Here is a 13,578-nt window from a genome sequence, read left to right on the forward strand (position 1 = left end):
AGCCTTAGCTTTTCCCTCTTTCAAGTAGGGATAATAATGATCCGCTCCTACCTACCTCACGGTGGGTGGAGGATGGGGATCCATTGGAGAGTGTCACTAGGGGTAGTGCATAATATGAGGTGTCCTATCACCTTTACTCAGAGCAGATTATGACATAATAGAATAGCTGAAATTGTCTTTTTTATTTGTATTTTTTTATTTTGAAATTGTTAAGAGCAGCAACTACTTAGCTCAGAGTGAAGCATCTTATCTCATGTTTGTAATCTAAGTGTCTCCTCTTTGTGTGCAACGAGGCAATTTAACAAACTCTGATAAACAGGAGATGCTTTTGTTTTGCAACAAAATATTTTTGCAAAGAACTTTCATCCCATTTATTTTGATTTCGAGAAAGAAAGTGGTTTAGTCTGAATGGAATTTTCTGACAGAAATGGTTTCAATTAAATTTCTCCACCATCTCAATTCCTGAGCTCTATCCCTTCTCTCAGGAGTGGGGGTTTGCTGGTTGTTACAACAGGAGTCAGGACCGGTGGCTTCTCTTTCTGGCTCTGCCACCACCTTGCTGTGTAGGCCATTGGGTAGGTCACTTCCCTTCTCTGGAACTCAGGCTCCTCCCCATCTGTCCAATGGGAACAGGGACAGTTCTCGAACTCTGGGCAGTCCTTAGCCTGGGTGATATAAGGGGCATTAAAACCCTCTGTGAAGGAGAAAGGGGAGTTTCACTGTGTTTAGCACCAAGGAATTCTAAAGTTTGCTAAAATGTCTAGTCTGTGGAAACAAGAAATGGTCGGGGCAAAACTTTTTAACCACTGCCTTTTTAAAGCCCATTCATGGATGTGTGTCCCTATCTTTTAGGTACCTGGGGTTCTTTGCCAGGAGGAGAGAAGAGGTTCCTGCCTCTGTTTTTGTGGCCTTAACAAACCAGGTGTTGTGCCCCAGTTCTCGTCTGAGATCCCTGAAGAAGAACATCTTCCCACCCTTCAACAAGACAGGACCTATCTTTAAAAGGGAACAAAGAGAACTCTGAGACTTACTAGCTCGCCTCACTTCCATAGCTGGAGAGATCCTGCAATACATTCTTAAACAATCAGTTTGTCAGCAGCACCTACAGAATAATTTGGTTCATAGGACTAGTGAGCATGGATTTGTCAAGAACAAATCATTCCAAACCAATCCTCTTTCCTTCTTCGGCAGGGTTCCAGGCCTAGTGAAGGTGGGTAAACAGTAGATGGGATCGAGCTCGGTGTTACTAAGGCTTTTGACACAGTCCCGTAGGACAGTCTCACAAGCAAACCAGGGAAATGTGGTCTAGATGCAATCAGTGTGATGTGTGTGCAGAGCTGGTTGAAAGCCCAGACTCCAAGAGCCCTTCTCCATGTCTGGTTGTCCAAAGGAGAGAGTGTACCTGTTGGGTCCGGCAGGGATCAGTCTGGGTTCCGGTACTATTCAATATTTTCATTACTGATTTGGAAAATGGAGTGGAGAGCATGCTTCTAAAATTTGCAAATGACACCAAGCACTTTGGAGCACAGGACTGGAATTCAAAATGCCCTTAACAAACTGGAGAATTGGTCTTCTTGAGCCAAACTCCATGGCTGGGCCCCTCTCTCTAGACTGGGATGAAGTGAAACCCCAGAGCCAAACACTCCTCCTCCTCCTGGGCAGTGCGCTCCGCCCTTGAATGGTCAGATGCTGCTTAGCACTGTCAGAGCAGCTTTGCCTGGGGGATTCTCCCAGCACTTTCCAATAGCGGGAAAGTATGAAATCCCATCAATGGAACTCAGCAGTCCTGACTCCCAGTCCCCTGGTCCAGTGACTCCAGCGGAGCACACTCCCTCTCATAGGCAGGGGGAGCGGCCATGAGGGCCTGCTTGTAATTTCCAGCTGTGGGAGGGAGTGTGCAGCAGTGGTTAGCAAAGGGGCCTGGAAAGAAGGACTGCTGGGTCCCATCCATACTTCTGACACTTGGTGTGACCCTGAGCCAGTAGCTTCCCCTCCCCAGGCCTGTTTCTCATCAGTAGGGTTGGGGTCACAGTCCCGACAGCCCAGGGGGTTGGGAGGCTCCAGGAAGGTGTGTAAAGTGCTGGGATTTCAGGATCCCGGAGGTGCTGTCACCCCCGCACTAGGGTGATGTTCTGCACCCCCTGCTGCTGGCCAAGTTTCTCCTTTCCCTGGCAATAAGACAGACTCTTGTTTTCCCAGCCAGCCAATCGCTTAGTGTCATCACCCTGCCTGCTGGCTGGGCAGGGTAACTCCTCAGGTCACCACCCCCCTCTCCAGCCTGCCTTGGGCTTGGAGAGTGAGGAGAAGGGCGAGGGATGACACTGAACATCCTCCATCCATCGCTCCATCACCAGAGCAAGTGAGTGGCATTACGGGTCCTCGATGGTGTCCCCTGTCTGTCTGGGGAGAAGCAGAAAGATGGGGAGAGAATCTCTCCCAAAGGACATTAGATTTGCAAACAGCCCCCAGGAGCCCCTCACTCTCAGACTGGGGAGGGGCTTCTCCAGAGCCGTCTCCAGCGTGTTTGGCAAGGTCCCAGCAAGGGGCTCCCAGCCCTTCCCTTGTGGGAGACTGTTCCCCAGGCTGAGAGTCTCTGAGCTGGGCCAGACCCAGTGAGCTGCTGAGCATGGAAATCAATGGTAAACGAGGGGGCTCTGGCCTTACTATGCCTAGGGACTTTGAAGTGGGGAATGGTTTCCTAGGAGAAGTCCGGACTCCTGGGTTCTGTTCCTTCTCTAGCCTGGGCGGGGGATGCGTGGGAGGAAGCGTGAGTGTGTCCTGGGCTGGCAGGAGGGAGCTGCTTGTCCAAAGTGACCAGTGGTCTTTGTGACTGACCCCAGTGCTTGAAAAGGACAAGACTCCCCGGTTCTTGCAGCCCCAGGGATGACAAGGGGGAAGGTTGAGGGGGAGCAGATCATGCAATGAACTCCTGCCAGTGTGTGTAGCTTGCACTCCCTGCACCCCGTTGGGGGGGAGGAGCTGCTCTGTCTGGGGCAGGGATGGGGAGAGACCAAACAAGTTGGTTAGTGAGAGGCTGCCTTGACCCCAGACTCACGTCTACTCGCTGCTTGGTTCCAGGATGGCCAGGCTCCTGAGGATGTTCAGGAAGAAGGCTCTGCAGGCGGCCCCAGAGCCTGTGGGAAGCAGCTGCCATCTTCCTCAGGAGCAGAGCGGTCAGACCATCCCCAATGACGGGGAAGGAGCTCTCGGCCGGGCCAGGAGGTGGAAGTGCCCAGCCTTCTGGAAGAGGAAACCTGCTCCCGGTGCAGGTGCCGAAGTGGGAGAGGCACCGGCAAAGGCCAAAATGGAGCTGGGCCAGGATGCGGCTGGGCAGGCAGGACCCAGCCCAGGAGCGGAACCTGGCAGGGTGGCTCCGGGGCTTGTTATGTGGGCAGCAGCTGCCCCAGGAGCCCAGCCCCGATTTCCAGCAGGAGGCATCGCCCTGCCCAGTCAGTGGGGACCTTCCAGCCTTCCCAGGGCAGGAGGTGGAGGATCCCTCTCCCAGCCCCAGCAGCTCGGCCCGCTTCCTGTGGGACAACAGCAGCACCTGGAACTTGGACAGCAGCGAGGCCGACGGACGCTTCTGCTTTATTCCAGGTGAGGAGCCAGGCTGGGCTCGGAGGGGTAAGGAAGGGGCTGTGAACACTCCAGGCCCAGGCCCTCGAGCAGTGCTATGGGGGTGGGTCCCCAGCTCAGGTGTCTGGCCTGAGCCACTGAACCCCACTGACACTAGATCTGCCACTTTATTCCTTGATGCGCCATTGGGTTGGGGTGTGTGTGTGGAGGCACCTCCCAGGGAGTCCAGGATTGTGGGTGGGGGGGTCTCTTTGCTATGGACTCCTGAAGGAGTTGGGGGCTGATGACACTGAGGCTACTTGGAATCAAATATATTTGAGATACAAGCACATAGCCCATATTCATAACTTCAAATACAAAAATGGTACACACATACAGCCAGCATAATTATAACCAGCAAATCATAACCTTGTCATAGACACCTCACACGACAACCTTTGCACAATATTTGCTGCACATATATAACAGTGGTGGCAACAATGATCCCTACGGTCCCAGTTCATATTAATAACATCACAGAAGGCTATAGAGAAGTGGGAGGGAGGCGTCTTCCAGCCGGCGTGTCTCGTCCGTTTCCCCCTTGCCGCTTGGGCCGAGGTGGGAAGGGAGCGAAACGTCCCCGGCTGAAGGTTTTGCGCTCGGCCTTGAAGATTAAGCCCAACCCCCCGGCATGGCTAGGTCGGGGTTGTCCTGGGCTCTGGGGGCAGAGGGCTGAGCTGGGAGAAGGGGCAGATGAGGGGATTTTGTCTCTGATAGATAAGGGCTTTGTCAGGAGAAAGCTGTAGGTCACATGCTGGGGGTGTTAGTGAGATTTGAGCTGGGGTAGCAATAGCAGGGAAGCAGTGTGTGTGTGTGGGGGGGGATTCACTTGGTAAAAATGAAACTCCCAAGCCGCTCCCTTTGCTGGAGCAAAAGCCTCTCATTTATCTCCTCAACTCCCCTCCATGAAAATCTCCACCCCTCCCCTGGTGCTGAGAGACCCCCCTTACTCCCATGGAGATTTGTAATTGTTCTAACTCTTCCTTGGATTTGTCCAAATAGTTTTCCCAGAAAAATGATCAAGGACATTTCAAATGAGAAAAACAAACGAAACCAGAGAAACCCCCACCACACACAGTTTGGGTCTGAATTTTTCTACTGAAATTTGGAGATAATAAAACTCCTTCCTCTGTTGGCCAGAAACCAAAGCTAGACCTCCCCTGCTGTAGCTGTGACTTCTGCTACCGAACCACCAATGCGCTGACTCCTCTTGTGAGACATTTCTCTGCACAATACTGCTGCTATTCCAGTTACTGACTCCAGGAAACATTTTCCTTAGCCTGGTTCCGTGTGTCACTGGTTTCTATAGCAAAGGTCAGTCCCTGGCCCTGTGGTCCAGACATCCTCATTCACATCAGGCTTCAAGTTGACCATAATTTCCTATTCCCGCTCTGTGGGAGGGGAGACTTTTAAACGCGCTCTCTGTGCGACTGCACATGGCTAAGCAAAGAGAACAAACCCCAAATCCCCACCTGTGCTTTGGGAGCCAGGTTTGCGGTGGGAATTCTGTAGTTCAGATGACTTCACTCCTGGGCATTGTGATCCTTTACCAGTTTCTCTGGCATTGGGGCACCTTTATGCTCACAGCTGTGATGGCCGAGTGGTTAAGGCGTTGGAGTTGAAATCCAATAGGGTTCTCCTGTGCAGGTTCAAATCCTGCTCACAGTGAGGCCTGTGTTTTAGCCAGTATCTTATTTGGGCAATACCTCTGTACAACCCCCTGAGACACTCTCAAGTCTCTCCCCACCCCAAGTAAATCCTGTTCTGCTCCTTTCATAGAGATCCCTGGGGCACCACCTCACACTGTGTCCCTGAGGGGTCAGGCAAACTCTCAGTGCCTGCAGCCTCTGCCACTCACCTAGTGCCCCATAGATTAGCCATAACCCTGGTTCTGTTCCTCTCTCTAGTGTGTGAAAGGAGCCAAGTCAGTGACTCCATGGGATTTGTCCCAGACCCCTCTAGGGCCGGCCCTGAAGGGAAGCACTGACTATCACAGTGACAATACAACTGACCAGCATTGCGGGGAGACTGAGGGAGATCTGCACTCATTAGGTCTTGATAGGGAAACCCCCCCGACCCCACCTTACCCAAGGCCCTCAGTTTTGCCTGCAATCAGCAGCAGCTCAGAGGATTTCTGGGAATGGCAGGCTATTGTAGGCAATGGATCCTGGGTTACGCATCTCTTGTGCGACCCTTGCAAGATTTAACCCTCAATAAAGTCACTGACCCTATCCCATGGCCTGTAGAAGCAGAAGAACCATTCCAGCAAATTAAAATTGCTTTAGCTAAAGCCCCCGCTCTAGGCCTACCCGATTATAAAAAACCTTTTACCCTCTTCTGTCATGAAAAGGAGGGTTCAGCCCAGGGTGTTCTTACTCAAACCCATGGAGAGAAAAACAGACCCATAGCTTATTTCAGTTCCTCATTGGATCCGGTGGCAGCTGGGTTACCCCCCTGCCTTCGATCTATTGCGGCAGCTGCAATGTTAGTTGAAGCTTCCGCCTCCCTAGTTCTCGGCAGTCCGTTAACTGTTGCAATTCCACATGCTGTTACAGCCCTTCTTACTAAAAGTAAAACTCAGCACCTTTCTAACTCTCGGCTCACAAAGTATGAAATGCTTCTTTTAAATGCTGCAAATGTTACCTTAACTGAATGCCCCGTGCTTAATCCTGTTTCTTTTCTCCCCACGGCAGCCGATGGGGAACCTCATGATTGCTTATCTATAACTGCTGAATTATCTGCTCCCAGACCTGATCTGCAGGATATTCCCCTGCAAAACCCAGAGTTAATTTATTATGTGGATGGTTCCTGTTTAAGGAATTCGGAAGGACAGCTGGTAGCAGGCTATGCTGTGTGCAACCAACAAAGCATTATAGAAACTTTTTCTCTTCCTTCAGTGAAGTCAGCCCAAGTTGCTGAACTGTTTGCCCTTACTCGAGCCTGTTGCTTGGCAACCGGTGTGTCTGTTACTATTTATACTGATTCTAGATATGCTTTTGGAATAGTGCATGATTATGGGCAGTTGTGGAAATATAGAGGATTTCTTACTTCTACCGGAGCACCTATTAGCCACGGCCCATATGTTAATGCTCTTTTATCTGCCTTACAATTACCCTCTGCTATTGCTGTGGTTAAATGTGCAGCCCATCAAAAGCCCCATGACGATGTTACTCGAGAAAATGCCCTGACGGAATGCCTCCGCCAGGCAGGCGGCCCTTTCAGGGTCTCCGGCTTCTACTAAAATATTTGATCTTTGTATATTCCAGCCCATCTCCTTAGTCGACCCTTTGCAGGATCTAGTACTTACGCAGGAGTCAGCACCAGAGGATGAGAAGGACCGCTGGAGACAGTCCGGCTGTTCCAAACATCCGGATGAGGCCTTGTGGTATACACCAGAAGGCCGCCTGGTGGCACCCTTGGCTTTGCTTCCCCACCTTGCCCGGCCAGCACACGGGCTGGCCTATGTAGGCAAGGAGGGGATGATTGCTTCTGTACTTAAACATTGGTATGCTCCAAAGTTCACAGGGCCGAACGTGTCCTATCTGCTTGGCATATAACAGTGGGCGACCTGTTCAAACAACCCAGGCAGCACATCCGCCGCCGTGGGGACCATTTGTAAATATCCAAATAGACTTCATAAATATGCCTAAGTGCTGTTCATATGAGCATGTGCTTGTATGTGTATGCATGTACTCCGGGTGGGTGGAAGCGTACCCGTGTGCAAAGGCAGATTCAACTACAGTAGCGAAGAAATTGCTTAAGGAATTTATTCCTTGCTTTGGAATCCCTGTCTCAATTAATAGTGACAGGGGAACCCATTTTACAGGTCAAATCACTCAACAAATCTGCAAGGCCCTCCATGTGGACCAACGTTTACACTGTGCTCACCACCCTCAGAGCGCGGGAGCAGTGGAACGGAAAAATGGGGACCTGAAAAACAAGCTGGCAAAACTGTGTGCGGAAACAGGCCTCAAGTGGCCAGATGCACTCCCTCTGGCATTAATGCAAATGAGAAACACTCCCATGCGCAAGCATGGATTATCTCCTCATGAGATTCTCATGGCTAGACCAATGAGGATGCCAGTGTCCCCGCCTCTTTCCCCTAACTCCCTGAACTTACAACTCTGCGATGAAAACGTGTTAGAATATTGCAAGGCACTAATTAGGCATGTTAGGTTTGTTCATTCACAGGTCCAGAGTGCCCTACCAGATCCAGCCGAGACTGCATGCCATCCCTTGGAGCCTGGTGATTGGGTTTGCTGTAAGGTGTTCCAGCGAAAGTCTGCTTTGGAGCCGTGGAAGGGCCCGTTCCAGGTCTTGCTAACTACCCATACTGCAGTGAAGTGCCAAGGACTCCCAAATTGGGTACACGCGTCTCATTGCAAGAAGGTAGCACCTCCTTTGGATCCCGCCAGCGCCCTGTTCATTCCACAGCCTCAGTTGGCAGCGTCAACAGGTGAACCCGAGCGGGAACCCAAGTACCACCTTCGAGGTCGGCAAGTTGTGTAATCCGTCATGACTGACCCACAAACCAAAATCAAACAGACTGCACGAGTGCAAAAATGGCTGAAGCCCCCTATTTGGTTCATCTCCGCCCTGATGTTTCTTATGTTTCTTCTAAACGTTTATGACTCTTTTCTGCTCTCAGGACTGTTCAAAAGGTCACTCCGCTGTCTTTTCCGTCAACACCGAAACCAAAAGTTACGACAACTCCACGCTCCCCCTTGTGTGATGTAAAGACTTTTGCTGGGGAAAGGGAAACAGTAAGAAGGTCTCGAGAAGCCTCTGAAATTAAGCCACAAAAGACTCTTACTGTCGAGGACGTAAAATTGGCCGTGGTATAAGAGACGGTACATAGTGTGGTGACAGGGAGGGAATTGTGGTCAAAACGGTTGTGGAGTTAAATGGATATTAGGATTTATCGTAATGTAACCTTTTATGTTACTTATGCAGGACAACCTGATCAAGCTGAAATTTATATAGACACATGGGACACTGACCATAATATAGACCTTATGCTAGTCCCAGGCACTTGTTGGCCACTTACTGGAAAAGGTCCAGAATGCTTTATAGCCACTCGTGCCACCAGAACTACTGTTACAGTTGAAAGGGTATGCTTAGCCACTGTAGGATTTCTTTGTGTTCAGGACCTCCCCCTCACTGCAAATATCACCTGCACTCTACTTCAATATACCCCTTCCCATTCAATTAACACTTCATTGGCTAAGGAGGGCATTCAGGTTCAAAGCCAACAGTTATGGTATGAGCCTACAAAAAAGCCTCACCTATCAGGATTTAAATGGACAATCCTAAATGCCACTTTAGGGACCATCCATTTCTCTTTTCCCCTCACCCACTTTCAAATCACCGCCACTTACTCTAACTGCTCTAAGGGCGCAGCCGTACGCCTAATGGAACAACAAGCTTGACTAACATGAGGGTCATCTGGGGCAATTAGACCAGGTTGCAGGGTTTATCTCTGGGGCTCAGATTACTGAGGAGAAGGCCGGCATAGGCGCACTCCATACTATTTCGGCACTAAGCATTGTTACCCAGGACCTGCTTAAGCAAATGGTCCACCAGGTTGCTACGTCAGGAAAGGTATTGCAGTGGGATCAAGCGTGTTCAGAAGTACAGGATTATCTTAACACTATCCTTTTTTCCTTACGTAAGGACCTCGAACAGCAGCGTTGGCCCACTGCCCTTACTAATACATCTGGCATACCCCTCGATTTGTTGCCATGGAGGCATACGTGGAAGTTCTCTAAATGGAAGTGTTGGCGCTCACAGTGTTCCTTCCTGGCTTATGGACCCGTGAAAGGATTTTGGGCCCCCACTTATCGTATTCTCCCAGGTCCTTGGGGTGGTTGCTTGTGGGACTGGGTAATTCATCGAGATGTTTGGGAAATTAAGCCCCCTGGCGGTCCTAACCGCTTCTTAATCGGTGCCCCAGCTATAACCCCTGACCTTTGAATAGGTCTAGGTGATCTCTGGACCTATTGGCCCTTACAGCCTCCACAACTACAATGCTTTAGAAAACTACACCCCGGAGAGGTGGTAACTGTCCATCACCGGGTATGTTGGGAGGGTCTTGGCAGTCTGCAAGACTTAGCCTCCCATACCCTTTTGTCCGTCAATAGCAGTTGTGTTCATGTCAATTCATCAATCATACATGATGTGGCCTTTAACCTCCACACTAGCTCAGGTACTCATAACATCTACTGGCCCGCAGAAAAAGATTATCAGGTTTATTTAGAATTTCAGGTTCCTTTCGACTGGACCTCTGTTGTCCCTGACCGATTCCACTCATTGTTATCTCTCCTACCAGACATTCAATCTATTTCACAATTGCAAACTCAAATTCATTATTTAGAAACTGTTTATCAGGAAGCTCTGAATGCCCTCCAAACTGTTCACTTAGTATCTTCCCTCTGTGTTAAAAGCGACATTCTCTGCCAATTCACAAAAAGTGTTCAGTCACCCCATCACCCCTGGTACGTATGGCTCCTCCTTGGCATTAGCACGTTTACTGTTGTGTGTATCTGTTGCTGGTGTTGCTGTTGTTGCTGGTCACATTGCACATGCCCTTGTGCAACTTCCCGTTCCTATACCCCACCACAGTTAGTATCTCTTAACCCATTAATGGAATCGACTTTAGCCAATGAGGATCGCCTGCATTATGCCACGCTAAATGCTTCCTTAAAAGAAGCCACCTATGCCAGCATTCCAAACTTAAAGAACCCTCATCCGGAGATCCAGGACTTAATGGATATCCAGAGTGAGGAGTTTGATGCCATGTAAGACAAAGGCATCAAAAAGGAGGGAGTTTATAGGGAAACCCCCCCGACCCCACCTTACCCAAGGCCCCAGGCTTTTTTCTGAGAATAAAGTAAGAGTAGGCCCTTAGCTAGAAGCAAGAGTTTTAACTCCTGCTAAACTTGTTTTTCTGTACAAAGGGCACGCTGAGGCAAAAAGATGTGGTCAGGGCCCCAAAAAGAGGAACTAGAATTGGATAAAGGGGAACCAGAAAATCTGTTAAGTTATAACAGCTTTTAGTTTATTATGGTTTATTAAGTTGCTTGTGTGGGCGTAAAATATAACTCATGATCATTTGACCAAAGGTACACCAATAGGTATTTTTGGACCCAAGTTCCTCAAAATTTGCTTCAGAACACAGCTGCTGAAACCGCAAGTAGGTGGAAACCAGGTGTCAAAGTCCTGACAATTACAAAAACCCGTAAAAAGGGGAAGTAACAAAGAGCAGGCTTGCAAATTAGTTCATAACCGGTATATTAATAGTAGTTCTTTTTAGCAGATGGTTAGAAGATGTCATTGTATTAACCAAATATGGTATCCTCGGATGTATAAGTTCATATGGTAATTTGCGGTTTTTGGCTATATAAACCCAGGTATCACTGCTGTAGGGCAGAGCGACTTACCTCTTGCTAGAGGACTAGTCGTCTCTCCGTGCATATGCATGTATTCTCTGATTAATCAATAAAGGAGCCTCAGGCTGTCTGATCAACTCAACTCGGTGGTGGTCATTTTCCACGACAGTCTCTTCTCTCCCCCAAGGTGAGCCAGACACTGCTCTCTCCTGGCTCTCACTCTAGCAGCTGGACACTAAGGAGCCATTTCCCCACAGGAAGTGCATTGAGTGCCCCTGTGGTGCTGGGGTGGGGAGGCTAGCGCTGCGGCTGGCTCTGGGGCTGGCAGGGGGGTTGATGTCTGCACAGAATCTCAGCTGCCAGACCAGAGGGGACACTTGGGACCTTACCAGACTGGCTCATTGAGGACGGGGCGTTGACAGACCAATACAGACGCTCTCCAGAGCACGGAGCAACATCTGCCCATGCAGTCAGGCAATGAGCATTTCCCACAGCCTGGAGCCAAGGGTGAGGTGGCAGCTGCTGTTCCAGCTCCTGGGAGACAGGCCCTGTCAGCCAACAGACACTTCTTACTCACCACAGCTAAGGGCGCCGGGTTCCTCCAGTGGGAGTGTGAAGCAGCCATTCTTTTCCTGTCCTTTTTGTGTGTGACTGCTGACAAAAACATCCCAGACAGAGAAGCAACAGGCCAAACTACTGTCATGTAACTGCCAAAGTAGCTCAGTTGGGAGAGCATTAGGCTGAAGATCTAAAGGTCCCTGGTTCAATCCTGGGCTTCGGCAGGCCCTGTCATTACACTTTGTGCAGAGATGGCTTCCTCTCCGGGAGCACAGCAGTGCCTGCACCCAAGGGGAGCTCCTTATCTTGGGATCTGCAGTAGGAAAACACAGAAGGGGTTACTGCCCCTAGTTGGCCCATCTGACCTTTAATGATGAGAGCTGTCTTTCCCAACATGGTGGGAAGAAAGTGAGGCAGGGCAGCCCTCAGGAATGGTGCCAGAGGGCTGCTAAGCAGGGGTTGGGGATGAAAACTCCTCTATGCCCCTGAGCAAGGGCAGTACCAGGGAAGGGGCATCTGTAAAAGTGACTCCACACACCTCTCCTCCTCTGGGCAGCTGGTGCTGACAGCTCCAAGGGAAGGCTTAAAAGCCACAGAGGGGCTAGAGGAGGGCAGGACCATGCCTAGGTGTGGCCTTCAGACAGGCACAAAAACACCCAGCCAGGATGCTCCCTGCCATGCCAAACACCCACTGAAGGTCACCAGCATGTGGGGTGGCTACTGATGCTCTGTGACCAACATCACAAGATAGTAGGAAAGCAGCGCCAGGGCCAGCCCCCATGGGGGGGGGGGCTCTGACTGGTCCCACTCAAGGTGCTTGCTTTTGCTGTGGGGCAGTAGATTTTACCCCAAGAGGCTTTTCTCGAGCTGGCAAGAAGCAGAGAAACACCCAGGCTCCCAAGATGCTATGTAGCAAGTACCCTCCAGCACAGGGACAGGTGCCCAGGCAGCCGCCCACTTTCTTTGGCAAGTGCCTGGAGCTGCCCCTGTCCCTGACCCAGGGCAGAGGATATTGGAAGCTGAACATCCAGAGCTTGCAAGATAAAGGAGCAGGGGGATGAGGCCTGGCATTGTTGGCAGAACGGGAAAGCATCAGAGGGTTCTATGGCAACCAGAGGGATTGACGGGAGTCGGTGAGGGAGGAGTTGGCGGCTTTGTTCCAGTGGTCAGGTAAACACCACAATATCAAAGAGACTAATGGTGCCAAGTCCTGCAGTGTCGCCTGTGGGATTTCCACAAGAGCATCCAGGCTGGGGAGCCAGTCATCCTGTGACTGTACAACCGGATCAAGTGACAGCTGCCCAAGTTCCAGGAGATGAGGCTGCAGCAGGCCAATATAAGGGGGAGCACCGAGTGAAGGGAGGGGCGGCCTCCCCTGACATTTTTGCAGCCTGCAGGGAATGGAGACCAAGCAGGGGGATGTGGGGACTCAGGGCAGGACCCGCGGATCCCATAGTGCAGGACAAGTGGTTGGGGGCACCAAAAAGCACGCTCAGGGGAGGTGGTGGAGTGGAGGTAAGCTGGGGCAGGGGGCTGGGGGGAGGGCTGCCTGCAGCAAGTAATGGGGGCAGGGGCGTGCAGAGGAACCGCTCCCTGTCCCAGCTCACCTCGTGCTCCCCTCTCTCATTCTCCTCCCCTCCCAGGCTTGCTGCACTGAACTGCTGATTGGCATCGCAAGCCTGGGAGGTGGGAGAAGTGGAGCGGCGCCGGCGTGCTCAGGGGAGAAGGCGGAGTGGAGGTGAGCTGGAACTGGGAGCTGCTGCAGGAGAGGCTGCCTGGCTCTTACCCATGGCTCCCATCCCTGCTCTGCCCCAGCCCCGCCGCCCCCCCACCCTGCACTCACTGCATGGTAAGTGAAGTGACCCAGACCCAGCCTGGTCCACTCCCCTGGTTCCCAGCCACGCCGCCGGCGAGTGCTGTGGGGCGGTTCCTCTCTCCCCTCAAACTTGGGAGCCAGGGGAGGTCTATGGCTCTGGGTCTCTCATCCCTCCATCTCCTCCCCTGCCCCCAATATCCT

General features: G+C 51.2%; 2 non-coding genes across 2 annotated transcripts; both read left to right on the plus strand.

Moving 5' to 3' along the window:
• The first annotated feature begins 5,201 nt into the window (after nucleotides 1-5,201).
• On the plus strand, nucleotides 5,202-5,283 carry TRNAS-UGA. The gene has a single exon. It is a non-coding gene; the product is annotated as a tRNA-Ser (tRNA).
• A 6,429-nt stretch (nucleotides 5,284-11,712) lies between these two features.
• Nucleotides 11,713-11,785, plus strand: TRNAF-GAA. The gene has a single exon. It is a non-coding gene; the product is annotated as a tRNA-Phe (tRNA).
• Nucleotides 11,786-13,578: the final 1,793 nt, after the last annotated feature.

The sequence above is a fragment of the Gopherus evgoodei genome, unplaced genomic scaffold, assembly GCF_007399415.2.
Source record: "Gopherus evgoodei ecotype Sinaloan lineage unplaced genomic scaffold, rGopEvg1_v1.p scaffold_187_arrow_ctg1, whole genome shotgun sequence".
Lineage (NCBI taxonomy): Eukaryota > Metazoa > Chordata > Testudines > Testudinidae > Gopherus > Gopherus evgoodei.